A 27,731-nucleotide genomic window follows, 5' to 3' on the forward strand; every position below is an offset into this window, starting at 1 on the left:
TATTTATTTATTATGTATACAATATTCTGTCTGTGTGTATATCTGTAAGTTAGAAGAGGGCACCAGACCTCATTACAGATGGTTGTGAGCCACCATGTGGTTGCTGGGAATTGAACTCAGGACCTTTGGAAGAGCAGGCAATGCTCTTAAACCACTGAGCCATTTCTCCAGCCCCCAAATAAATCTTAAAAATAAAAATCTGAGCATAGAAGAAACATTGGCCTGTAACTCCCAAACTACAGAAAGCAGAAACAAGAGGGTCACTGGGGCTTGTTGGCCACTAGTCTAGTTACAGTGAGAGACTGTTTCAAGAGAATAGGAGTTATACAGCAGAACAAACAATGGCCTCATACACAGGGGCGTGTGTACCTGAACACACATACAATCATACCCACACATATATTCACACACTAACTCTCACACAAATACATACCTGTAGGGATGGGAATATAATAGAGTACTTGCCTAGCATACACAAGGCTCTGGGTTTGGTCCCCAGTAGAAAGACAAGGAAAAAGAAAAGAGAGGGGGGAAAGGTGAGGAGAACCCGAAGACAAACATATAGGCATCCTCCTGAATATTAACCTTCATCAGGCGATGAAAGGAGACAGAGACCCACATTGGAGCACCGGACAGAAATCTCAAGGTCCAAATCAGGAGCAGAAGGAGAGAGAGCACGAGCAAGGAACTCAGGACTGCGAGGGGTGCACCCACACACTGAGACAATGGGGATGTTCTATCGGGAACTCACCAAGGCCAGCTGGCCTGGGTCTGAAAAAGCATGGAATAAAACCGGACTTGCTGAACATAGCGGACAATGAGGACTACTGAGAACTCAAGAACAATGACAATGGGTTTTTGATCCTACTGCACGTACTGGCTTTGTGGGAGCCTAGGCAGTTTGGATGTTCACCTTATTAGACCTGGATGGAGGTGGGTGGTCCTTGGACTTCCCACAGGGCAGGGAACCCTGATTGTTCTTTGGGCTGACGAGGGAGGGGGACTTGATTGGGGGAGGGGGAGGGAAATGGGAGGCGGTGGCGGGGAAGAGACAGAAATCTTTAATAAATAAAAAAAAATTTTAAAAATAAGATAAAAAAACAGTGTGCATACAATAAAAACAAATGATGTTAAAAAAAGACTCTTGTCATTTGTCTCTTCTAGAAAGGGAACTAGTAACATCTGATTTTTAAAACTTATCAAAAATTTGTCTGCCATTATCTAGTGGATCTTAAAGATACTATTAGAAAAAAATGTGGTTGAAGCACATTGTTAAACAAGGTATTAATTAAAATAACGCTAATATTTACTCCCTTACCTTTATATCTGGTTCATGGACTACTTCTCTCACAGAGGCTAATTGGAAATGCAAAGCTAAGTACCTCACGTCTAAACAAAACTTTATGTAGGACAGACCTCCTATGTCCCCAATACCATGTGGTAAGTGTCACACATTTCTCAAATATCTGATCTCAATTATAACATGCCAGTGTATTGATGAAATAATTACAAAATTTAAAGTGAGCATTTAAATTCCTGTGAAAACGAAGCCTTTCCTATAACCATAGAGGGAGCACTGAGCATAGAGCCTCTCGTCAAGAAGCTGATGGTCGCAGTTGGTCACCTGCAAGCCTCCTAGAACAATCAGCTATTTTCCCTCCATAAGAGGCAGGCAGTTAGCTGCTGGCAAAAAGGTTGTGCCTTTTACCTTCATATTGTCTAGCCCTCCCTGCAAAACTAAATGTTTGCTGAGTGTTCTGGTACCAAAAATCAAAAAGCAAAGAACAAAGAAAAGTGCACTGAAGTACCCTTAAAAACAAACACACACAGAACTTTTCTAGTAAAGTGAATCTGCTCCAGCACAGCTTACGAAGAACAGAGAAACGAGTTAAGCAGCTCTGAGGGCGCACACCAACTCTCCAACTTCCCCTTTCATTAGAAAGGCTTCAACATACTCCAGCATCAGCAGGCAGTTTCTCTGTTAAACAGAATGACTCCATGCAGTGATGAATGTGTGTGATTTGATCCACAACAGCTCTGAGAGGAAACTTCCACAGGACTTCCCTGGGAAACATGCGATTGGAGTGTCATTTCTGGGCTCCTATGAGGTGTGCCTGCAGTTCCATAAAGAAAGGGGCCTTAGCACCGCACCTCTCTGGCAACAAGAATGCTACACCAAGCAGGATACTCAATACATGCTGCTGTCCCACTTCCACTGACTATCCAATCATGCTGTCGAGATAAGTCCTTCAAGCATGTCAGGTGTGTGGTCAGAGAGAGGGATCACATTCCGTTAATACAGACGTGAGAGCCTCTCACCAATGTGCCTTTCAAAACTGTCACCTTGGGACACTATCCATTTATGCCAACACTGCTTTTCAGAACCACTGACAGTATTTTTAAAATCTCTTAAGAGTGCGTAAGCATCGCTTGAAGGCATATTTGATTTCTAACACAGATATACAACAATGAAATAAGTTATTTTTTCTGTTCACTTGCACAAAGAACAAAAAGATTTTTAAGAACTAATATTGACGGGTATCCTAAGACATTACACTCTCATTTATTTATTTTTTATGTTTTTGGAACTATTTTATTATGACAAATCCAGCAAAACTTTGTACATACACATATAATCAAAACTGCCCTCCTAAAATAAACATTCAAATTTCTTCAAACATCATCGTACAGGTTATTAGTTGCAAAATACACTCTCATTTATAATAGAAAGGAGTGAAAATGGGTACTTGCTAGAGAAGCTTGGTAATGCGTATCAAAATGTAAAAATAAACATTCTATGAAATCCACTCTAGAACTTGCCCCAGAAAGTAACTGAGCATAAATGTTTATCTCAGATTTGAAATATATACTGAAAATCTAAATGTAATCTAAACATCCAAACAACCATACATATGCTCTGACACATACATGCAATGGAATACCATGTAGTAAAAAAAGGGGGGGGGGACCATGAAAGACCTGAGTTCAAATCCCAAGCACCTATATAAAAGCCAGGTATGGCCCCAGATTGCTATAACTCTAATTCTATGGGTGACAGAGACAGGAGGATCACTAGAACTTTCTGGTTACTAGAGTCAGCTGCAGCTACATCACAAGAGAATAAGAAAAAGAACAACAGAACAGGACACCTAATGTCTCTGGCCTCTGCACATGGGCCCACATGTGCATGCATATACCACACAAAGACAAACACACATAAAACTTACTAATATATAATACATATGGTAGAAGACAAATAAATAAAATGTAATATATACATTTGATGTGGGATTCCCCTCTGTATGCTATGAATATGTTTTATTACCACTGGTTAATAAAGGCTTTGGCCTATGGCAGGGCAAACTAAAGTGAATGCAGGGAGAAAGAAGGCAGAGTCAGGTAGGCTCCACCCAAGAAGCAAGAAGTGAGTTAACAAACCACAAGCCTCATGGTAAAATATAAAATAACAGAAATGCATTAGTTTAAGATGTAAGAGCTAGTGAGGAATCGCCTGAGCCATTGGCCAAACAATGCTGTAATTAATGTAGTTTTTTGTGATTATTTGGATCTGGATGGCCAGGAAACAAAAGTGCAGTTTCCATTTATATACATTGACTATAACAAGAGACTTTAAACCCAGAAAATGATAATATTTCACAATGGATGATGTTTAGAGACAAGTTTATAACCAAGTGAAATGTGCCAGTCATAAGAGAACATGGACTCATATGGGCACCTAAAGCACACACTCTTAGTGATAGGAAGGAGACTGATGGATGCCATGGAATGGAGGAAGGAGGACCAGGCAGATGTCAGTACTATTTGCAGTCTAGGAAGATGGAAATTCTCGAGATGGGTGGTGGTGACGGCTGCACACCGCCATGAGTACACATAACACCACTGAACTGTATATTGAAAAGTTATGACAAATTTCATGCTATGTATATTTTACTACAATTGAAAGTCTTTTAATTTAAAAAGGTTTTAAATCTGGGAAGCACTAAGTGAAACAAAATTAACCAATTTATCTCCAATTCAATTATTAAATATTGTGTTTTTTAAGATTTATTTGTGAGAGAGAGTAAGCAAGTGAGAGACTGGAGGTAGAACCGAGGACTTCACAAATGGTAAGTAGTACTAGCTCTATGCCTCAAGCCCCTTTCTCCCACTTTTTCTTACCATTTACTTAAAAAAAAAATGTAATAGGAGCATCTAGACAGAAGTGAGTACCATTCCAAAATGACAGATTTTTTCTTCTTTTATTCATTTTTTAATTTAATTTAATTTTTTAATTTTTCAAGACAGGGTTTCTCTGTGTTAACAGCACTGGCTGTCCTGGAACTCTCTCTGTAGACCAGCCTGGCTTCAAACTCACAGAGATCTGCCTGCCTCTGCCTCCTGAGTGCCACCACCTCCCTACTTTTGTCTTCTTTTGAGACATAATCTCATATACCACAGGCTGGCCTCCTACCTCACCTCTCACATGCTGAGATTACATGTGTATGCTACCATGTCTAGTTTCAAAATGACAAGTATTTTTAATATACAGAGTTGGTCTGTTGGTCTCCTTATAAATAGACTCAGCACAATCTGCTTAGTTCTTATTGTTCTATTAAAGAGGATCCTGGCATAACTTGGATACTACATACAACTCCTCACAACTGCTTATGTTCACAGAACCTGCATGTAGTACCTTGAGACATGGCTGAAATCATTTTTAGCAGATTCTGATGAATAGCAGGTCTCAACAATCTTTAAAGATTAGGATCTCATTCTGTAGCCCAGGCTGACCATAAACTCATAGGGTTCCTGTCTTAATCTCCTGAGTACTAGGATTATAGGCATAAGCAACCATACCTGGTTCTAAATACTCAAGAACTTTATACACACAAGCTCCCAAATTTTACTGGCAATTGTTTATAGAAAAGCATGAGATGAAGCATAATAAATAATAAAACATAGATGCACAGTTGGGGAAATTAGCCATGGGGCAGTGATTCAAGATAGAACAGTATGTATCCACAGGACTTTGTACATTTGCTATAGCTAGAGCACTGGATTCCAGAAGCCAAAAGTAACTACACATCGACTAACCTCAAGTTATTGCAAAAGCTAAAATTATTTATCCTTTTTACATGAATTAATTTACATAACCATCAAAATAACCTTTTTAAGGTAACTGCTATCATAAGGCATAGTAACACACGTTTTTAGTCCCAGCACTTGGGAGGCAGAGACATGTGTGATTTCAAGGCTAGCCCGGTGTACAGATTGAGTTCCAGGACAGGCTCCAAAGCTCTAGAGAAACCTTGTTTTGAAAACAACAACAAAAACAAAAGGCTGCTTTTTTTTTTTTTATTCTCCATTTACAGACTGGAAAAAAAAAACAAAACAAGAAACAAAAAACAAAGAACCCATGGGGCAGAAAAAAAAAAAAAAGGTTAAGAAATGTGGTCAGAGCACACCTTCCTAACCACTGTGCCACAGCCTCACAACAAAGAATCACAACAGTGGCTGCAAGACAGTTCATAAACACCCCACTGTTGTGGGTTCCAAGGGTTGACAGATATTTCTTTCCTGGGTTTTCATAAAAGCTTTAAGACACAATGTGTTCAGCTGTATACATTTAGCTACTCTGCTAATGCTACAGTAATTTTTGTACAACAGCACAAAAAAAAAAGCAGTACCTGCAACAATTGTTGAAAAAGACAAACATTTTTCACAAAATTTCCTTCATGAAAGGAACACGAGAGATCATTACGTTTGACCTAAACCTACAGAGGTCTTACTTTATATCTCAAGTTAGGTCTAAATACATATTAAGTTAGGTTGATTTGTTGCAAAGCTGGACTCAAACCCAGGAACCTTCAGTGTACTTGCCAAGCACTTGCCCCTAAACTATGCCTCTGATCCCAGCCCAGAGATATTTTTGAAAATAGTAATTTATGCAACCTCAGCTTTAAGTCAACAGCTGAAGTATTTTATCTTTCTTCGAATAATGCACCAGAAGCATTGAACTCTCCTCGTACTCCATCAGTAAGGACCTGCAAGCTACAGTGTGTCTAAACGTTTGTGTCAAGTCCATGCTTAGGACTCCCATCTCCTTCCCTTTCAACATACCACACTCACTGCTCTCACCTGCAATCTGTGAAAACCTGCCTGAATAAGCAACAGCCCGAGGCTTCTCAAAGGTCTGCAAACTCCCAATCAAAAATTACTGCTGCCCCATCAATGTGTCATATAAATGCTGGCATGTTAATTGTGTATTTATAAGATTGTTAATGGTTAGTTAATTTACCTCCCACACTATTATTGTACTTGAAATGATTTAACGTCTGCTAAGGGAATTAACAACATGTAACAGCAGATGTGAGTTGTTGGTTTTTTGGGTTTGTTTTTGTTTTTTGTTTTTTTAACCTTTCTATACTGGACCCTGCCTTGACATTGTTAGTATTAGGCATGATAACCTGGATGACCTGATTCCCAAGCAGGAGTCATTAACACAGACTAACAAAAGCAGTCCAGTCCTATTTATCTATCATGACACTGGTGGTCACAAGTTAGGATAACAAAACCTTTTCATTATATATGAAGTTTCAATTCATAGAAACTAGCAGACTATCTTTTGACCATGACCAACATTCTCTGATTTAGCTACAGTTCAGAATTTATACCTCTTAGAATTTGAATATGGAAATGACTATTAAAATAAAATGCAGTTTATTGTTTCTGAATTTCTTTCTCTCACTTTCTCCAATGTAACTCTAAATTAAACCTTTCTGTATTTTTTAGACTAGTAAAAATGGCTTTTAAAAGTGGCTCTGGGCGTTCAAAGCTTCTCCACATGACTATGCCTAACTCCAGTGAACAGTAATAGTGAGAACATATATTTGGAGCTTATTTTATCCTCCTCCATTTCTACTTCCACACTTTGAGTAAAAATACTTTAAGATTTAAAAAGGGGGGGGGGAATGCTTGCATGTTCTTTTGAATGAGATTCACTCACTAACCATCATCTTATAGTGAGACTAGGAATCTCTAAGAGTGTGCTGTTCCTCCACAGACCCATGTCCACATAGGGGCTCTTCCACACAAACAGAAAAGAAACACAATGCAATGTATATACCAATACTAAATGAATATGCTTTCCAAGAAACAGAAAAGTCCCAGAGAGGAAGTGGTAGCATTTTAAGGATGGCTGGGCTTTGCTTAGGCAGAAATACAAGAACGATAGTGATAGATGACCCACGCTGTGAGCAGTACTGATCACTTATCATCTAACAGCCAGACTAGGCTACACTGACCATCTTGGTTTGGTAAATCTGGGTTTGCACTACGATTTGTACTAATCAAATGTAGTTGAAATAATTGTATGAAATTTCAAAATCTTGACCTCTAGATGACTGGCTTTGGAATATTTCCAAATCATCATCAAAAGAAAACCTGTGTGTTATATAGAAATGTTCATGTAGGTATGCACACCTGTATGTGTAGGTGCCTGAATGTGTCTCTGCAGAGGTTACAGCTGGTACTGTTTTCTTCAGTCACTCTCCACTCTATTTTTTGAGACAGAGTCTCTCTCTGAACCTAAAGTGCAACAAATCAGCTAGGCTGTCTGGCCAATGAGCTTCAGGGATCCACCTTCAATGACCCTAGTGCTGATATTATAGGTGTACATCATGCACCCAACTTTGATATAGGTTCTGGGGATCTGAATTCACACCGCATGCTAAGCAAACACTTCTACAGAGCCCTAAGAAATGTGTTAGGTTTTGTTGTTGTTTGTTTGGTTTGGTTTGTTTTCAAGAAAGGGTTTCTCTGTGCAGCCCTGGCCATCCTGGAACACACTCTGTAGACCAGGCTTGCCTCTAACTCAGAGATCCTCCTGCCTCTGCCTCATGAGTGCAGGGATTAAAGCTGAGTCACCAGCATAGCTAAGAAATTTGTTTTTAAAACTCATTAGTTACAGTCTATCCTATGATTAAACTACACCTCTTTGTTTTAAAAGAAAAAAATATAAACATCACTAGAACAAGGGCTAGTAGCAAGGTCTGTAGTTTCTGCAACTTGGGAAGTAGTGGCAGTAGGACCAGAAGTTCAATAACCCTCAGCCACACAGGTTCAAGGCCAGTCTAGGCAGTATTTATAAACAAAAACAAAAACAAGCAAACAAAAAAAAAAAAACCACAGTGGTTAAGAGCACAAACTGCTTGTCCAGAGGATCTGAGTTCTGCTCCCAGCACATAGGTAGCTTACAATTGCTCCAGCTCTAGCCAATTCTAGTTTCTTCTGGCGCCAGCATTCTACCATCTCATGTTTCATGATTAAAATAATACATTTTCAGAAAAAGAAAACACTACTAAAATTGATAAATAAGAAAAATGTGCAATGCTTGTTTTTGTGGGGTTCAGTTTCCCAGAGCATACAGGGATTTTCTTAAACCCCAGTATCAATCTGGAGAAAAACTGGCCTTGGTGCTATTCTTTCTCAAGGGACAAAATCAAAATTCTGCCTACAGATGTTCCTGATGACAAGTACAAAGAATGTAAACAATAATCACTAAGTAATAATTAATGTATAACCATATATGAAGCTCCAAGCCCAGGTCAGACTACAGTATTACTCCTCCCCTGTTATAAAACATCACTTCCAGGTCCTGAAATAACGTTCAGTTACGGGCAACAGCAGTAAACTTCAGACAACCTAACCACCCACAACACTCAAAGCTCCAAATCTGACAATAATTTCAGTGGTTACAAGAAATCTACCCGTTTGCTGCAATGTAGCCCTAAATTATTTTTTCTAATGGGTGTTATCACTCTGGCATAATAGGTTTGATTGGCAGTTGTAGAAATAAATACTTTCAGGTTTTACATTAAGATTTCAGGTAAAAAATGTTTATAGTTTTATCTAGAATGAAGATACAAGTAATGTCAAAGCAGCTAGACTGTTCTCAACATGAAATCACTGGTTAAGGGCTTAAGCTGTAAGCAGTGTTCATCTGCCTCCCAAGTACTCCCTCACAGACATTACTCATCTGATGAGGGCTGCAAAGCACTTACTATGTGTCAGGCACCAGAGATAGAGACTAGAGAGAAACAGCAAACTTGACCACTGCACTTATGGAGCAGGGGGTTTATGGGAGAGGCAGTTGCATAAAGTCTGGTCTCTTGGCATCACCCACCCTCTTTATTGTATAGCTACCCCCCTTTCTTGACCTTACAGGTGACAGTCAACAGAACATGACAAAGGTGTAAAAGGCACAATTCCTCAGTAACATTCTGTCACGTGAGACCTCTCAGTCAAGTGAAGACAAAAATGGTCAACAAAAGAGGCTCCCAAGGGCCTTGAAGCAAGCAGTGATGCAGCAAGGACCACGAGCTCAACACTGAGACTGTCTTGGCCATTAGTTAGAAGCTGTGAGGAACACAGCCTACCAACAACCTAAGCTGCTCAGAAACTCACCACCAGCTCGCACCTTCATTTCAACTCTGAGATCATGTGGAGGAACCCAGCTGGAGCCTGCCTCCTGTCTCTGAGAGTCCTAAGCTTGTACTGCTTTAAGTCATGCAGTAAACACAAATGTAAAGCACAGAGAGCTCTCTCTACAACCTGGTTCCACTATCAGCCCTTCTCCCCTCCACCTCCTGCAACTCTCAATAACTCTGTGTATTTTCTGATCTTTAAAGGGTGATGATGTAGCTCCTGGTTATGAGATCTGCTCTTCTCCTACACAGCCAAAACTTCCCTTCAGTCCAACACAAGCATCTCACCCCCGCGAACTCGTCTCCGAGTCTTAGGGCCCACATGGTTTCACAGGCACCTTATTTCTGCCTTCAGTATTTAGCTGTAGGGACATCATTTCTAAGGAACTATCTGCTCCAAACTGATGCAACTCTTGATTCAGTAAAGTGGTTGTTTTATGAAGGTGTCAATCTCCCTCTTCTTAAATCACCTGCTGAAGACACAACAGTGGCAATGGTTTCAGACATCTGGCAATTGCCAACCCTATCTATGGCTGTCACACTGGGGATGGGTGCTACTAACAAGGGGATGGCCAATCATGCCACAGTACACAGGGAAACACCCACCACAAAGAACTGTAGCATCAAAATGTCAGTATCAACAATGCTGAGGCCAAGAAACCTTAATTTGTGACTCAAAAAGACATCTGTGGTCACTTCTAATTCCCTTAGAATCATTTCTTACTAAACCAAAGAACTTTGCTACTAAAATCTAAACTCAAAATTTCTGCAATCTAAACAATTCCTACTATCTGTGTTCTGATAGATTAATATACTAAGAAGACCTAGAGCTCAAATCACTATTATAGTAAACTGCAAGTCAGGCATAGTGGTGTATCCCTTTAAGCCAAACACTAGGGAGATAGAGGAAGGCAGCTCTCTCTGCCAAGTTCAGTTCTATGTTCAAGTTCAAGGCCAAGTCCAGTCTATGTGAAGAGTTCCAGGACAGCCAGGGCTACACAGTGAGAACCTGTCTTTAAAAAAAAAAAAAAAAAAGCCGGGCGATGGTGGCGCACGCCTTTAATCCCAGCACTCGGGAGGCAGAGGCAGGTGGATCTCTGTGAGTTCGAGACCAGCCTGGTCTATAGAGCTAGTTCCAGGACAGGTTCCAAAGCCACAGAGAAACCCTGTCTCGAAAAACAAAAAACAAAACAAAAAACAAAAAAAAAAAAAAAAAAAAAAAAAAAAAAAAAGCCAGGCTGGGTACGTCAATCAATGGGTAAGTGATCACTTTCCTGCATGAAATGCTGGTTTGATCCTCACACTGCATAAATCAGACACAGTAATGCATGCCTATAATCGTGGTACTTGGGTGGTGAATACCAAAGGATCAGATGTTCAAGGTCACCATTGGCACTTAGCAAGTTCACAGCACTTGGACTGCAGGAGACCATTATAAACAAAACAAACAAACAAACAAAAATCACAAGTTGCATTTCCTCATCCTTTTTCTACAAAGCCCATCTGCCTGTCTGGGATGATGGCTCGGCTGATAAAGTACTTTAATAGTCAGGAAAGAATGAAGACCTGGGAGCACGCCTGTAATCTCAGCACTTGGGGGAGGAGGGAGCACAGCAGAATCATGAGGATTTACATGGACTGCTGGCATGCCAATACAGCCGAATCCGTGAGCCCCAGGTTCAGTGAGAAAGACTCTATCAAAGTGACTCTCAATCTTTCTAATGCCATGTCCCTTTAGTACAGTTCCTAATGTTGTGGTGACCCCCAACCATAAAATCATTTTCATTGTTACTTCATAACTGTAATTTTGCTACTGCTATGAATCAGAATGTAAATATCTGTGTTTTCCGGTGGTCTTAGGTGACCTCTGTGAAAGGGCAATTTGACCCCAAAAGGGGTTTCCATCCACAGGCTGAGAATCACCACTCTATCTCAAAAGATAAGAAAATACCCAACATTCTTTACATACAAGTGAACATCCATAAACACACATACACTTCTTTTTTTTTTTTAATTAAAGCCTGCCTGCCTTTCTTTACTTGGGTGCCTCTTACTCATTATTCAAAAATCCAGCTCCATGGTCAAATCTTTCAGGAACTTTCTAATGAGTCCCACGTTAGCTGTTCCTTTAAATTTCCACTGCACTGCACTGCATGGCCTGTCTATCTCTAAGTAATGAATCCATCCATAATAGTCACTAAGTACTGAATGGGTACATTCAGCAACTATGCACTGTAGGTAAACATCTGTCAGGCACTCCTCTAGATACAGAACACACAGTGTGCACATATACCCACAGTCCTGCGTTCATGGAGCTCATGTTCTAATAAGACCAGTCAAACAAACAAAGCATGTATACTACAGCAGCTAGAACCACTGTGGAGCACAGCACAGGAGCGAGCCACACTAGATGGAGTGCTAGATTGCCACTGCAAACAAAATAGCACCAGAGTGGTTCATTGAGGAGTTTCTGACAAGGGAAAGCCATGTACACATGAACATTGAGGAAAAAGAGTTGCCAAGCTAAGGCTGTTGGCACATGCCTGCCACAATTCAAGTATGCTGGAGTCCTGCAAGAGGGACAAGCAGCATGGGGTAAGAGCTAGAAAAGTAGGACAAATCCTTACAGATACTCTAAGAAAACTGAGGAGGCAATGGAGAGTTATGAAAAGAGAAGCACAATAGGATCTAACACACATTAAAGGGATCTCTCTGGAGTCAGCAAGATGGCTTAGCAAGCAAAGGCACTTGCCACCAAGACTGACATGGTTGAAAGAGATGACTCCCTCAAGTTGTCCTCTGACCTGTGGCATGTGTGAACCACAGAGGAAACCTGAATTCCAGTTCCCCAACTATCAGAGCCCCAACTGTATGGTTTGCACAAGTCACTTCTCTTGTTCACAAAACTATGACGTAGATTCTACTACTATCTATGTTCCACAGATCAATAAACAGGCAGACTTGCCAAAAGCCACACAAGGAAGAGGTAGAGCCATGATAAAGCCCCGGTAGGCTGGCTCCAGCACTCTGCCGTGAAACCACACATTCTTTCCTAAGTCTACTTACCACACTCTTGAACCTACTGTGCACACTAAGCCACAAACATCTGTCTGTGCCTCCCACACAGGGAATCAGGGTAACAAGTGCTCAGCTGCAGCCCTCATCCATAAGGGAAAATTCAGACAGTGGAGAAAACACAAGAATATAAATGGTCACCATAAAGCATGACAGCCACACTGGATTTCTATAGTGTGCTACAGAATCACAACGAACAGATGGCTAAGTGAAATTGGCTGCTCACACAAGGCTTCCCAAGACATAAGTGTGACCAAGACAATGAAAGTCATCACTTCAATTTACCCACCTGAAGAGCAGTCGCAAAAGAGCTGACACTGCTCTGTAATGCTCGCTCCTTGATCAGAAAGTTTGCAATAAAATCCCCCTTTCCATGGATGGTATGGAATCAAAGACAGGATCCTTATAGTGAGACAACTCAAGGAAAGGGGGGGGGGTCAACAGGAGGCAGGTCTGAGGGGCTGAGAACAATCAAGTATAAAGCTGCTTAGGTCCAAATCTGGATTTGGCACTCACTATAGGGTCTATGGAGAACAGCAACCCCTATGGTTATTACCTCATCTGGAAATGGGAATAATTTTGATGGCTACACAGAATGGGAAAGACTGACTAAATGAATGTTATGTACTTATGATACTGCCTGGCCCATGACAGGCACTACCCAGATGCCTATTATTACTGTTGCTATTATTCCCTGGTTTATGATGAATCTGCAACGATGAGAAAGAAGATGGAATAGTTAATAGGCCAAGCAGCAACCTTCAATACAGTCTGTACTAAAGCAAGAAATAGCAGACCATGTATTTATTAACTAAATCTACACAGAGTTCAAAGTTGCTGATTAAATTAGCATTTCAAAGACTGCTAGGGTATCACATTACACAGAAGATTCATCTAATGGACAAGGCAGAAGACTGCGGTGAATCTGTGACAACAGCCCAAGGAAGAGAGGTTGAAGTCTCAAGTGAAGCCACAAGATGCTTTCGTAAACTCAGGAACCATTCCAGAGATAAAAAGGAGAACTTGGTAACTGAGTGAATGCAGAAGGGAACATTTACACTGTCAACAATGAAACACAGGTCACAGAAATGCCTTAGCAGGTAAAGACGCTTTCTGCCAAGACTCATCTGAGTTTGATCCCCAGAGCCCACATAACACAGAACTGACTCTTGAAAGTTGTTTTCTGACCTCTATGTATGTGATACACAAACTTTTTAAATGACTTTTAACAGGAGCAGGTTAACAGATGGGGGTGGAGGTGCAGATAACGAATTAATTTTAGACACAATGAACTTGAAAATGGACTACCCAAAGACATCAGCAAGACCCAAATTACACTTGTAATAATAGTTCTTTGGAGGCAGAGGCAGGAACGTCACATGTTTGAGACCAATTTGAGCTATACAGCTAAGCCACTGGGGGTAGGAGGGAGACACACCTGTAGCTCTGGAGAAAACTGAGAAAATCTGGAAGACATCAACATACATGTGACAGATGAAGTCATAAGTGAATGAGCTTGACCAGGGAATGTGTACAGCAAGAAAGTCCAAGAAACAACAACAGCAACAGAATAAATATAGGCTCACAAGCATGAAGCCCTACGAAGAAAACCCAGAAGCTGTATTAGACACACACAAACACACACACACACAGAGACTGAGACAGAGTAAGAGACAGACAGGCAGACTGACACACGCACACATGCACATACACACAGACTCACATGTGTACACAAACACACACACACATACACTCTGCCTGTATTCAAGCATGCTACATAAACTTCCAAATTCTAAGCAGTTCCTCTCTTCACAGGCTTGGAAGCTCACACTGTTCCCTGTAAGAAAGAAGTTCCCAATGGATCGTCCTTGTGAGGAAATCACAACGAACCTTTTTTGGCTTCCACCACTGTACAGCAGAGCCTCGTAAAGATATGCTGGGAGTGTAAGCATGGTACAATCACTATGGGAGACAACTGGGCAGAGCTTCACAGAGTTACCATGTGAGCAGTAGGCTCAGCATGCACCCTAGAAAACTGAACATACATGTTCACATACAAGTTTGTTCACACATATGCAAAACAGCATAATAATCAAAAAGGCCAACTGGTGAAAGGATAAACAAGAGGTGGCACACACATACGGTGAGAAAGGAAAGCCACAGACTACAACTCTATTTCTATAAAAGGCTGACGAGAAGCAAAACCATAGAGATGCAAATCAGAGCAGTAAATGTCAGGAGTAGAGGGAGAGAAGTGGGGACAGGATACAGGACAGGGGGAATGACACATGACTGGGGTCTGGCTGTTCTAAACAGACAGTGGTAATGAACAAAAAGCTTTGTAAATATATGAATTGTACCCTAGAAAGGGTGAATGCTATGGTATGTGACTCATACATATCTCAATAAAAAAGAAAAGGAGTACAGACAAGGAAGGCTAGAATCCATACTACTTCTATGGTGGTTTGAATAAAAATGGCTCCCCACAGGCTCATAGGGAGTGGCGCTATTAGGTGTGGCCTTATTGGAGTAGGTGTGTCCTTGTTAGATAAGAACTTGTGTCACTGAAGATGGGCTTTGAGGTTTCTGAAACTCAAGCCAGACCCATTGTGTCTGTCTCTCTTTCTCTCTCACTTCCCGAGGCCTGTCGATCACTATGTCTGCCTGTCGGCTGCCATGCTTCCTGCCTCAACAATCATAATGGACTAAACCTCTGAACTGCAAACCAGCCCCAATTAAAGGTTTTCCTTACAAGAGTTGTGGTTATAGTGTCTCTTCAGATGAACAGAAACCGTAAGACAACATCCAAGACCTTTTCTGGTTCCAGTGACTCTAACCTAAAAGTATCAATGATGTTCTTCTCTGTGTTGAACTAACAAGAATAACCAAAACCTTAACCTGTAAAATGAGTTGGTGCCAGCAAGCAGGTAGGAAATCACTTGGACAGAAACACAAGGCTCCAAGTCTTCTTCCCTGGAGGAAGAGAGCTGTGAAATACATCAGTGTGGAGGGAGCACATCCAGTTTCTAGCTGAGGTAGACTAATCCCAATGCCCAAGTCCAGAAGCACATCTGACTTTCAAGAAAAATGCCCATGTGTAAGAGCATCACCACTCTGGCCTGAGATGTCAGAGAGGTGATACACTGCCTCGGTCAGCAGTCCAGGAGAAATTTGGTTTGGGATAAGTCAGATGACAAGAAACAAGAAGGGTAAAGTGTCATGAGGAAAACGCAAAGGCTGTGCATGGGATCCCACCAACCAGAAGCTGAGAAAAAGTGTGGTTTCTCTAGATCTCAGCTCCTCCCAGTCTCAAAAAGCTGATGCCCACTACAGGGCTCCAATCCAATATTCCAAAGTTCATATCCTTCTCAGATATTAGCTAATAGCGTTTTAAGAAAATTAGCTACTAGTGTTGTTTCCTTGGAATTAAAATGGAAATAAGACTTTGGCCTCGTATCTATGATACACTTTGACATTGACTGTGTCAATTTGTACATTTGGAAAAAGGAGTCTTTACTCCTTCCTTTCCATGGATCCCAAATCAGAATCCTGTGCAATCTAGCTCTTTTCTCTCAAGAACTCATCCGCTTCTCATTATTTCAATAACCTAAGCAAGCCACAGACTCTCACCTAAGCTATTATAACTGCTTCCTAACTTGTTCTACAGTCTTTCACTGACTTCCTGAACTCCATCCTAACCCTGAACCTTGTCTGCCCGGCAGCATCACTTCCAACCCATCCTTTAGTGCTTTCCCGCCACACAGAACTACTTCAGTAGTATTCACTCAACCTTCATCCATACAGAAACTTCTCTCTGGAAATTTTCTGTCACCTAGCTTCTTCACCCTTCTGAGTACTGTTTAGCACATACCTTTAATCTCAGAACCTGGAAGACAAGAAGCAAGTAGATCTCTGTGAGTTCAAGGCCAGCCTGATCTACACAGTGAGTTCCAGGCCTCCCAGGGCTACATAGAAAGACCCTATGTATTCACTTCTCAAAAAGAGAAAGAAAAAGGCAGCAGCTAAACTACTGCTTAGAGCAGTGGTTGTCAACCCACCATTGGGGGTCAAACAATCCTTTCACAGGGGTCTCCTACAACTACCAGAAAGCACAGCTATTTATGTTATGACTCATAACAGTAGCAAAATTACAGTTATGAAGTAGCAACAAAAATAATTTTATGGTTGGGGGTCACCAAAACATGAAGCATCATATTAAAGGGTCACATCATTAAGAAGGTTGAGAACCACTGGCTTAGAGAAAGGCTCTGAAATGAAAAGGTAGGGAAGGCACCTATGATACAAACTATAGGCACTATACTGAGAAAGGAAGTGATGCCCCCGCCCCGCCCCTAAAAAGAATGTTAGACACAATGCATAGTCCAAATACCAATGTAAGGATACTATGAAATACTTCAAATTCCAAAAGGACTGGGGCTAAAGAATGGTTTAAAAAAATGTCCCCAGCAAAGACCAAGGGAAAGAAGGTACAAGTGAAATAAAGCCGGATTCATGACTAAGGGAGTGGATATACTTATTCTCAAATCACTGAGCAAGCTTCAGTTTCTCAACTACAAATGAAAAGAGTGCGTCATTTCAATACAACTAAAGCTAAGCCCCATGCCTAGTTTAGGGCACACACATCTGTCACACTTCACATTCAGATTTTGCATTTTGGGCTTTAGACCAACAATCTGGATTCTTATGTGTTTGTTGCCTATGGTAATAGAAGTTCTATCAATTCAGAATTTTCACAGTCTCTTTGGGATTGTGGCCATTCTTTAGTTTTGTTCATACCTTAGCTCAGCAACTTCAATGAGTTATCAAAGCTTCATTAGCTTGTAAACAAACTATTTCTCAGATAAACTCAATTGCTCCACACAAGGAGCTTAAGCAAATAAATAAGTACAAAACAGGCAGAGATTATAAATTAGGGCAGACAAATCTGTATCTAGCCCCACACTGGTAAAGAGCATTCTATCAATATAGTGAAATGCTAATCTCCTAATTAACAACCTAATTAGGTAATTATGGCTTTGCAGAGGGATGCCGAAATGAAATATGACAACATGGTCACCTCTTTATATGGCACCTGTGGGCCTTTTCAGCTGTCATCCTGAAGAGTGCAGTATCAATTTGAGCAGATGACAAAGTGCTGTCATTTTTCATTCTGATAATACACAGAATGCTTTGGACAGAGCGGTTTACAAAGGAAACAACTTGCCTGGTATTTTTCTGATTTAAATATGCTCACACACTTGTTAAATTTTGTGCATGATTTGATATCACATACAGGAAAATTACCATGCACAGTTAAAAAACTCACCTAACTGGCCATAGCACTTAATGTGCAAGCTGATATTATTTCAGTTATGAAATATATAATTGGAAGAGTCTACGGTGATAATTCACCATGTCATTTTAATATTCATACTTTACTGACACTAGAAAAATTAATATCTAAACAAACTTTTTTTATATTTATTTATTAAGTATACAATATTCTGTCTGCATATATGCCTGCAGGCCAGAAGAGGGCACCAGACCTCACCACAGATGGTTGCGAGCCACCATGTGGTTGCTGGGAATTGAACTCAGGACCTTCGGAAGAGCAGGCAATGCTCTTAACCACTGAGCCATCTTGCCAGCCCCTCTAAACAAACTTTTGCCTTCAATTTTTTTCTTACAAAATAATAAAGATGGAATTTGCTCTTGTGAAAGTAACTTAAAATGGAGACCACCCTGAGCAGACAAAGTCATTTAGACCACATAGGCAACTTTAACCTTGCCTAACTTGTAAACACAAGCAAAACTGACTTGATCTATTTCTTGTAAATGCTTGCCTACATTGCAGTAAAACAGAATCTAAGCTCAGCCAGTCAACCACAGCTACATTTAACCTGTAACTCTGTAGCTAGGGAATCTTTGAAGAGATAGGACAGGACAACTGTGTAACCACAACCAAATATTTTCTTTGCTTTTCTTCGGTCTTACTATAAAAATTTCACTTTGCCTTTCTTAATAGAGTAGCCGAACCACTTATGGTTTAACCCATGAGCCATTAGGAAAATGAGGGTTCAGTGGGTAGGGAGCTTGCTGCCAGGCCTAATAACGAGCTCAATCCCTGGAAGGCCAGAATTGACTCTAAAGCTGTCCTCTAACCTCCACACTCAGGAACCATGCCACATGGTTCACCCACACATGCACATCACACAAGAAAGTAAACAAACCTATGTTGTACCCTGGTTAGCCTTTGCTTTACACTTGTATGACCCCACCCCCACCAATTTTAACAACTTAACAGTCAGACAGGTCAGACATCAACTTTTGCCAGCAATAAACAGTTTCACCGAATCTTTAAACTTCATATCACAAAGTTATACCTATACAATCATTCACTCACAAATAATGAAAAACGACTTTCTGCAAGCATTAAAAGCAAATAATTAAGGAGAATGGACAAATCAAGGCAAAAACTGCTACTGGTGGCCCAGACACTGAGGCCCTGCCCTAGCTTTGGTTTCTGCACCCGACAAACATTCCTTGCTCTAGTCACTTCTAAGGATAGTTACCAAACTTTAATTGTTTTCTTTTTAGTATTGTTTTTCTTTTTGGCTTTTCAAGACAAGGTTTCTCTGTGTAGCTCTGGCTATCCTGGAACTCACTCTATAGACCAGGCTGGCCGCAAACTCACAGAGATTCGCCTGTCTTTGCCTCCTAGGTGCTGGGATTAAAGGCATTTGCCACCATGCCCAGCTTTAGTGTAAGTTTCTAATGTTACTCAGCAGATCAACTTATTTAACCACCCAAAAACAGCATACTGAAACTTGTCTCAATAGAACATAGCAGTCATTTATGCTAAGTAAGTCACAAATCAAAATTACAGTGATTAATCTCAGGATCCAGATGTAAAAAAATTCTTATTCACTCATAACTACCTAGTCAGTCCTGAATGTCCTGTGTCCCTGTAGCAGACCCTGCATCTCTCCAGAAGCACTGCAGTTCATATAAGGTACTTACACGGTCACTTAGTTCTCACAAGGACCGTAGGCTGGCATCCCTACCACTCTGCAGACTGTTAGGTCACACGGTCAGTGGTAGACAACCTATATAAAACCCAGGGGAGTGTGGTTTCAAGCTTCGGCTCCATATTGTTTCAGTACTCAAGCTGCACCACTAAGTGTCCTGGATGTCAGCAACTGAAGTTCCTATCAAAGAGCTGCTGTTTTCAAGGGCTGGGAAGATGGCTCAGCAGCTCAGAGGACTGGGTTCAGTTCTTAGCACCCACATGGCAGTTCACAACTGTGTTTAACTCCAGCTCCAGGGGATACAATGTCCTCTTCCAGCCCCCAAGGGAACTAAACCCATGTAATGCACATATATACATGCAGGTAAAATATGTACATAAAACAAAAGTTCATCTTTAAAACGAGCTACAAAAGAAACACATTCTTTCAAATGATTTTCTACTAATTCCCCGCTGAAGCAGAACTTACTTACAGCACAGTACCTTAAAACAAGGCAGTGGGGGGGATTACTAAATACTGTTGTTCCTTTGAAGCTATGGGCCTTCAGCCAACTTATCTGTACCAATAGCAGAAGCACAGTCATGAAAACATGCTGGAAACATGAAAACACACATTTAGGGGGATCTGACATAACAGTCAATTTATTTCTCAAGCAATCACAATAACTCCAGAAGTGACTCTAACACCTTTCTGCAAAATTTCAAGTTTGTTTTTTTAAGTGGTTCCTCTCCATTTTCTCATTTTTAATTTTTTAAAACTATCTTCTACTTTCAGTTCAAATTTTAGGCTTCCTATCTTACATCCATTTCCCTGATACACCCAGATTGCTTCCAAGTAGAGCTAATAAATTCTGAATGACTGCTTAAGATTTATTCTCTTCATTTTTATATTTCACATTATTTCTTTATATAATACAGTATGAATAAAAACAAGTATCTAACAGACCAATATTTCTTCAATTTTCACCTAGTGAAAGAGGGGGATTTAAATAACAATAAATTGAACTCTTAGGCTGGGAACTCCTTGACCATATTTCTCTTACCCTGCTGGGTGACTCTCTGTCCCCTTTCAATCTTGAGGCAAGAACAGAGGATACAGGCAGGGCATGGCCTGGCGTGCAGAGAGAAGGAACAGCAAGAGAGTATCCTGCTGTGTAACTCTAACTAAGCACAGCAGCTCCTGAAAAGACTTCAGCAAGACTTGATTTTCACTATTCACTATCCAGAGAGGGAAAGATCCAAGGATCAGGAAATGATTTGCCCAGACCTCAAAGGTGTTGCCCAGTGAAGCTTATCCTGAAGGTGAGTCCCTCTCTGAGAAGACACTTTCTACAAAGCTGTGCTTTTCTGGCTGCCAAGTTTTTCATCTCAATAAGTTCTACCTGCTCCCCTGTGTAATTCCACCCACTATAAAGGGCTGTGAGGGCAACGGGAACATGGTCCACAGAACTTACTGAAGGAACATCACTTTGTGGTATTACGAAGAAGGCCAGGGAAGACAAACTTATGGTGTTTACAGTGAGACAAGCACCAAATCCAAGTATCACAAGGTCTCCTCATCCCTTCAAAATTTAGCCTGATGACATGAGAAAATCATACACTGGCCACTCTGAGAACTAGATTGGCAAGAATTAAAATACTCCTCTCTCTAGCAATTTCCCAGACTTCTGTGCTTCTAAGACAAGGTTTCATTCTGTAAACACAAGGTCAGGGCACCTTGAGTGGGAAATGTAACAGACTTCTCTGTCACGTGGCAATCTGATGTCTGGCTGCAACCTTAATAGTAAGGCTGGGATAACCTATCTCTAAGATCTTGTAAACCCACTGAACTGGAACAGTTTTCAAAGTCTTCAGTTAAGTCAACAAGCAAAATACACCCACCCTAAAAACAAAACAAAACAAACACTCCCGAAACAGTAGATTAGCTGAGGGGCCCTGAGTGCAGAGACCACTAGCCAGCGATAGCACGCTGGAGCTCTGCACACAGCTGGCTCCTCTTTGTAGCATTTCAATCAGGTGCACATTCAGACAGCAAGAACAAGCAACCTGGCACAGGACTGAAGAGGCTGGCAGAAATCCTTTAGCTCAAAATATCAATTGTATAAAACTCAGCAAACTTCTTTTTCTTTTGTTTACTTTTTGGTTCCTCACTCATGCTAAGTACTAACTCTACCACTGAGCTGCACCCACCCCAAGAAGTTATTTATCTTTTCCATGCCCTAGTTCCCTCATCTATAAAACCAGGGTGATGCTCACACCTTCCCTCACAGGGACAGACCCTGGGGCAGCACATACAGAACGTGCTACTTCATCTACACACATTTTCCCCACTGGAATGCCAATGGCCATAAAGTGGGGACCTGGCTTTATTCCCAGTGGCATCTCAAGGGCCTAACATTTTGCCTGTAACTGCTGAATGAATCACAGACCCTCCAAGTCTTTATCAACTGGCAGATCAGGGTAGAAACTGAAACTGATCTGACTGCCTGGCATTCGAGCTCTCAGAATCTAGCCCTTCCACTTGACCTCTCAAAATGGCTAAAAGCAGCAATGGCAATATCCTAGTGATATGCCTGAAACTTTTTGTAATTTGATTTGAGTAAGACTTCATAGGACACTGACTTCCAACAAATTATCTAACAGCTGAGAAACATGTGCAATGACTTGGTTCTACTCGCACTAGAAACCCACTCACCCTCTGGGACCACATCCCAGAGATGCTGTTCATTAGGTGAACCTGACAATTGGAAGGTTGAGAATTCCTTATTCAAAATGTTTGGGGCCAGAAGTGGTTTCGGATTTTTCTGAGTTTTGGAGCCAGTTCACAGACTTCACTAGATGAGCATTACGAACTTGAACATCCCAAATCTGAAGTGTTGCTTAGAAAGATCAGCTTAGGGTGCTCGGTTTCTTTTCTTCTTTTTTTCCTTTTTTATGGGGGAGGGGGTGGGGAGACAGGGTTTCCATGTGTAGATTTGGCCATCCTGAAACTCAGGCTGTAGACCAGGCTGACTTTAAACTCACAAAGATCCATCTGCCTCTGTCTCTCAAGTGCTAAAATTAAAGGCATGAGCCACCACCGCCTGCTAACAAATATTTTTTTTATTTATGTGTATGCATGTTGTCTGAACGTATGCCTGCATGCCAGAAGAGGGCATCAGATCCCATTATAGATGGTTGTGAGCTACCATGCAGGTACTGGGAACTGAACCCAGGTCCTCTATAAGAGCCTCCTGACCTCTGAACTGCTGGAATAGCTCTCCAGCCCAACATGTCTTTTTTTTTTTAAAGGGGGGGTTTCCCTAACGCCCAGGCTAGCCTCAAGCAATCTGTGCACGTACTCTGTTGTCTCAGGCTGTCATGCAGCAGGCCTGCACCACAGGACCTTGCCTTGTCTGCCTTTAGAGGAGTTTCTTGCTGTCCATTTCAACATTCTTTTTCCTCTTACTCTGCTGTTTCAATATGTACCTGCATGGAGTACCATGGAAAGAAAGAAGGCAAGACCTGGCTGTCTCATACCAGTTGTGTAATTATCCTATGTCTTCCTGTCTATACGTTTTAGTTAAAATGATTTAGTGAGAAAAACTAAAGTTCAATTTACCTTGCATTATGCTCATTCCCTTGACCAGAAGTCATTTCTCAAAAGCTAACACTGCACTACCCCCACTCCTGAGAAACTCCTCATGCCGGTGCCTGTCACCGCACTGAAGGGACAACTTCCCTCTCACAGCACAAAATGACAATCTTTGGTTTGGGGTTTTGTTTTGTTGGGGGTTTTTCGAGACAGGGTTTCTCTGTAGCTTTGGAGCCTGTCCTGGAACTAGCTCTTGTAGACCAGACTGGCCTCGAACACACAGAGATCTGCCTGCCTCTGCCTACCAATTGCTGAGTTTAAAGACATGCACCACCACTGCCCGGCGACAGAGTCTTCTTTAATTGTACAACAGTGCCTGACCTATATCTACACACAATAAATGCTTGCTAGATCAAATGACTATAAATAAGAAATCATCCCCAGGGCTAGAGACACAGTTTAGCAGTTAAGAGCCAGGACTGCTCTTGTGGAGGACCCAAGTTCAGTTCCCAGCACCCACATGTTCCTCACAAGCATCAGTGGCTCCAGACCTAGGGCATCTGACACCCTCTTCTGCTTTTCTCACTGCTGCAGGCAACTGCCCTCACACAAACCCCACATGGACACATATATTTAAAAGATAATTCTTAAGAAAAAAGTAAAGAAAGAAATCATTAGACGCTGGATTGTCCCTAATTGGTTAAGCAAGACCACCTACAGTTGAACCGTGGGAAGCATAAATAATGTGTTAGAAACCAAAACCCGGGAAGCTTCTAGATGAGGCAAGGTAAACTTTCTTTTTTCAGTACTTGGGAACAAATCAAAAGTGATTTGAGATCTTACTTATCCAGAGGGAGGCCTATAATGGGGACTTTAATAAGCTTTTGGGTTTTTTTGTTGTTGTTGTTGTTGTTTTGTTTTGTTTTGTTTTTTTTTTTTTTTTTTGGTTTTTCGAGACAGGGTTTCTCTGTGGCTTTGGAGCCTGTCCTGGAACTCGCTCTGTAGACCAGGCTGGTCTCGAACTCACAGAGATCCGCCTGCCTCTGCCTCCCGAGTGCTGGGATTAAAGGCGTGTGCCACCATCGCCCGGCGACTTTAATAAGCTTAACTGCAGAAACTAGCCAGGAGCCATAGGCGCAAAGATGCTATGCAGGCACTCTGCACATCTAGTAGCTGACAGCAGATGTGAGCACCCAGCTGAATAGGAAAGAGGCACCTAGTATGCCCCGTTAACCTCAGACTCCAGTGAGTTTGCAGACATGGAAGCTGAAAAAGATGGGGGCAATTATCACTGAGCAAATACTTTCATTGCAGCTAGTGGGGCCCCAAAACACAGGAATAACGCACTTTATTTCTGCTCTGACAGGTGTTCACTGGAGGGACTCATCCCTTCTGTTCGTTAAGTGAATGCCGACGTTTTAACTGATATGTGTGTCCACGTCACTATTCACACGGCAGAGGGTTTTGGACTTGGCTGTTTGGAGGTTTATAACTAGCATGGTGCTTTGCACAGAGTTGGGGACCGCGACAGTTTCAAATATTTGCAATCATTCAAAGAATGTGTAACAAATTTCTAGGTCCCTGGTTCATCTTACAGTTGGAGTTATACACTTCTTTAAACTCTGGTCTTTTCTTCTTCCCACCCACTCCCAGCTACACAACTCCTGCCACTCCCATAAACAAGTTCCCAGCAGCACTCCAGATAGGAAAACAATCTGCAGGACTGGGTCAGGACTGCCCAGGCAATGCTTTGAAGACCTGATTTCACAGAATGGAGCTGGGGCACCGGACCTTGCCGATTCTGGGCCTGAAGCCGCCGGTGCCTGGGGCCCCCCGCTCCCGCCCCCACACCACCAGGTCCACAGCCTCTCCTCACCTAAGTCACACACCCAGCTGTCAGGCTCGGGAAGGGCCAGGAAACGATGCTCCCAGGCCACCGAGCACGGCCCCGACGGGCGGCCGCTGGGCAGCGCGGGCAGCAGGGTGCTGAGGGCCACAGGGTGCCGCAGGCCAGGGGGCGGCGGCTGGGGCAACCTTTACCTGAAGCTGCTTCCACACTATGGGCCGCCTCGCCCAGGACACGTCCCTGAGGGAGGCCCCGGCTTCCCCACGCCTCTCGGCCCCTGCACCTCGAGGACCGACGCTTCTACCGGCCGGCTCGGCTGCCGCGCCCCAAACTCGCCCTCATGACCCCGCCGCCGCCGGCCGGCAACAGCAGCCCTGTTACCCCGAGCCGCGACACGACCCGGAACCGCACCCGGCGTACCGGAAGTCCCCGGTCGGGAAGGCGCCTCTGGCTGGGGACGCAGTGCGCAAGCCCCAGAGCCAGGAGCGAGCGCCTCCCGGGGGGCGGGGCGGGGGCGGAGCCTGACGGACAGTTTGCGCACGCGCGCTGCGTCCAGACCTGTCTGGAACTACTTAGCTGACTTCTGTCTGTCCTAAACTGTCAGCCCCCTGTAAGCTGTTCTCACTTTTACAGGGCACAGTCCTCAGCTTAACCTCTAGGTCAGAAAGAGGAGTTCACTGCAATTATTATTTTCTTGATGGACATGGTATCAAACTTTTTAAAATTCCTATCTCAACACCCAGGTTAGCACTGCTCTCAGACCTCATCAGAGAAGTTTCACATTGTTGTGGACAGTGGTTAATATAGAAACTCACAACTGGCCAAAGTGCAGAGGTGGAACGTCTATGGCGTGCTCAACCAAACTGGGATACATCACACCTCCACTCTGGAAGGCTCAGAGACCATCACGGAACGGAGAACAGAAAGATGGTGAGAGCCAGAGGTCAGGAGCAGACAATATCTTATGGACGTGACAGGCTCTCTGCATTCATGAATTCACAGAAGCTCAGGCTACAAGACCCACATAGGACCAAGCCAGTCAATGTTCTAGAATGGAAGTGGGGAGCTCCCACCTCCTAGATGAGAAGCTATTGACAGTTGGTGGCTATGGGGGAGGGGGGTTGTTTATCATAAATGTGCCCCTGGTAGGTCAGCCATCTCCAATGGATGGCCTCAAAGTCAGAAGTACATGGACAACACAAATTGGAATTTAATTAAAAAAAAAAAAGCGGGAAAGAAGTTAGTCAGGAATTTGGGAGAGACTAGGGGTGAATCTGGGACAAGTTAGGGGAGGGCATGAATATGATCAAGATACATTAAACCAAGCAGTTGTGGTGGTGGTGCATGCCTGTAATCTCAGCACTCAGGAGGCAGAGACAGGTGGACTCTATGAGTTCGAGGTCAGTCTGGTCTACAGAGTGAGTTCCAGCACAGGCTCCAAAGATACAGAGAAAGGCTGTCTTAAAAAGCCACAAAATAAAAAGATATTTAGTATGCATGTATAAATTTTAAACAAATTTAATATTTAAAAATTCTTTTTTTTACAGAGTCAAATACCAAGTCTATATTTTTGTAAGTCTTTGAACACTACGCCTCCTGATTTTTTCCAATAACAATGGCTCCAACTTCTGAGTATTCCTCAGAATATGAGAATAAAATAGGTTGATTATAATAAAAACCAGAAAAGTTCCCAACGCATCATAACAAATGTTAATACTCTTATCACACACAGAATAGTGAGAATAACAATCATTTCAGTAATGGCAGGAGGTCTGAGTGAGAGGTAAGACTTTCTGGAGTAGAAACAATGGCAGAGGCCTGGGAGACGGTGAGTAAGTCACCTAGCATACAGACGTGAAAACCTGAGTTTGATCTGCACAACTCAGATACAGATCTGCATGTTGGTCTTGCACTATATAACCCTAGAGAGACAGAGGTGGGCAGATCTCAGGGGCAGGCTAGCTGGTCAGTCTTACTTAATTGGCTGACTACCAAGATTCAAGGAGAGACACAGTCTCAAAAATTTAAGCTAACAGAGACAGACAAATCTTTGTGTGCCTGAAGCCAGCCTGGTTTATATATCAAGTCCTAGGCCAGTCAGGATTACATAGTGAGATCCTGTCTTAAAAAAAATAATAAAAGTTGGGTGGTGACAGCCCAAGATTGACTCTTTCTGGAGGTCTGGCTATGGAGCACTTGAATAGGGTTTGTGGGCCCCGGTGCTTGTATGCTTGCTTAGGAAAGTAGCTGAGACCCCGCCTGCAGCTCAGCACCCCCCCACCTGGGCAGGTGGTGGGATCAGGACTGCTAGGTGGATTCCTGCCACCATACACAGAGATGTTTCTAAGCCATGAATGCTCTGCTTAGCATATTTAGCTAATACTCAGATAAAAAGGGCTTATATGCTGCATGATCATTCTCAGAATTAAAGTGCTGAGCGCAGCTCCTGCCTGGTAGCCCCAGAGCTGGCAGTAATGGTACCTCCACCATTTTGAAAGTGGAGCGAGGTTGAGCCAACATTCAGAGCAGCTGCAATCCAAGCTGCTTACCATTTTAAAAGCTCTTCAAGACAGTAAAGAATTAGAGATACACAAGCCGGGCGATGGTGGTGCACGCCTTTAATCCCAGCACTCGGGAGGCAGAGACAGGCGGATCTCTGTGAGTTCGAGACCAGCCTGGTCTACAGAGCTAGTTTCAGGACAGGCTCCAAAACCACAGAGAAAC

The 27,731-nt window shown here is 42.4% G+C and overlaps 1 protein-coding gene across 7 annotated transcripts in view; it reads right to left on the reverse strand.

The window, feature by feature from the left end:
• Mapkap1 (mitogen-activated protein kinase associated protein 1) overlaps positions 1 to 25,422 on the reverse strand; it is a 226,745-nt gene extending 201,323 nt beyond the window's left edge. For 3 of the 7 annotated variants that reach the window (XM_026777615.1, XM_013346025.2, XM_026777624.1), the window contains exon 1: positions 25,038 to 25,422. The gene's annotated coding sequence lies outside the window, so the exon portion shown is untranslated. The remainder of the gene's footprint in view (positions 1 to 25,037) is intronic. The other 4 variants (XM_026777621.1, XM_026777619.1, XM_026777632.1 and 1 more) reach the window with 3 other exon arrangements.
• Positions 25,423 to 27,731: the final 2,309 nt, after the last annotated feature.

The sequence above is a fragment of the Microtus ochrogaster genome, chromosome 4 (assembly GCF_000317375.1).
Source record: "Microtus ochrogaster isolate Prairie Vole_2 chromosome 4, MicOch1.0, whole genome shotgun sequence".
NCBI classification, from domain to species: Eukaryota; Metazoa; Chordata; class Mammalia; order Rodentia; family Cricetidae; genus Microtus; species Microtus ochrogaster.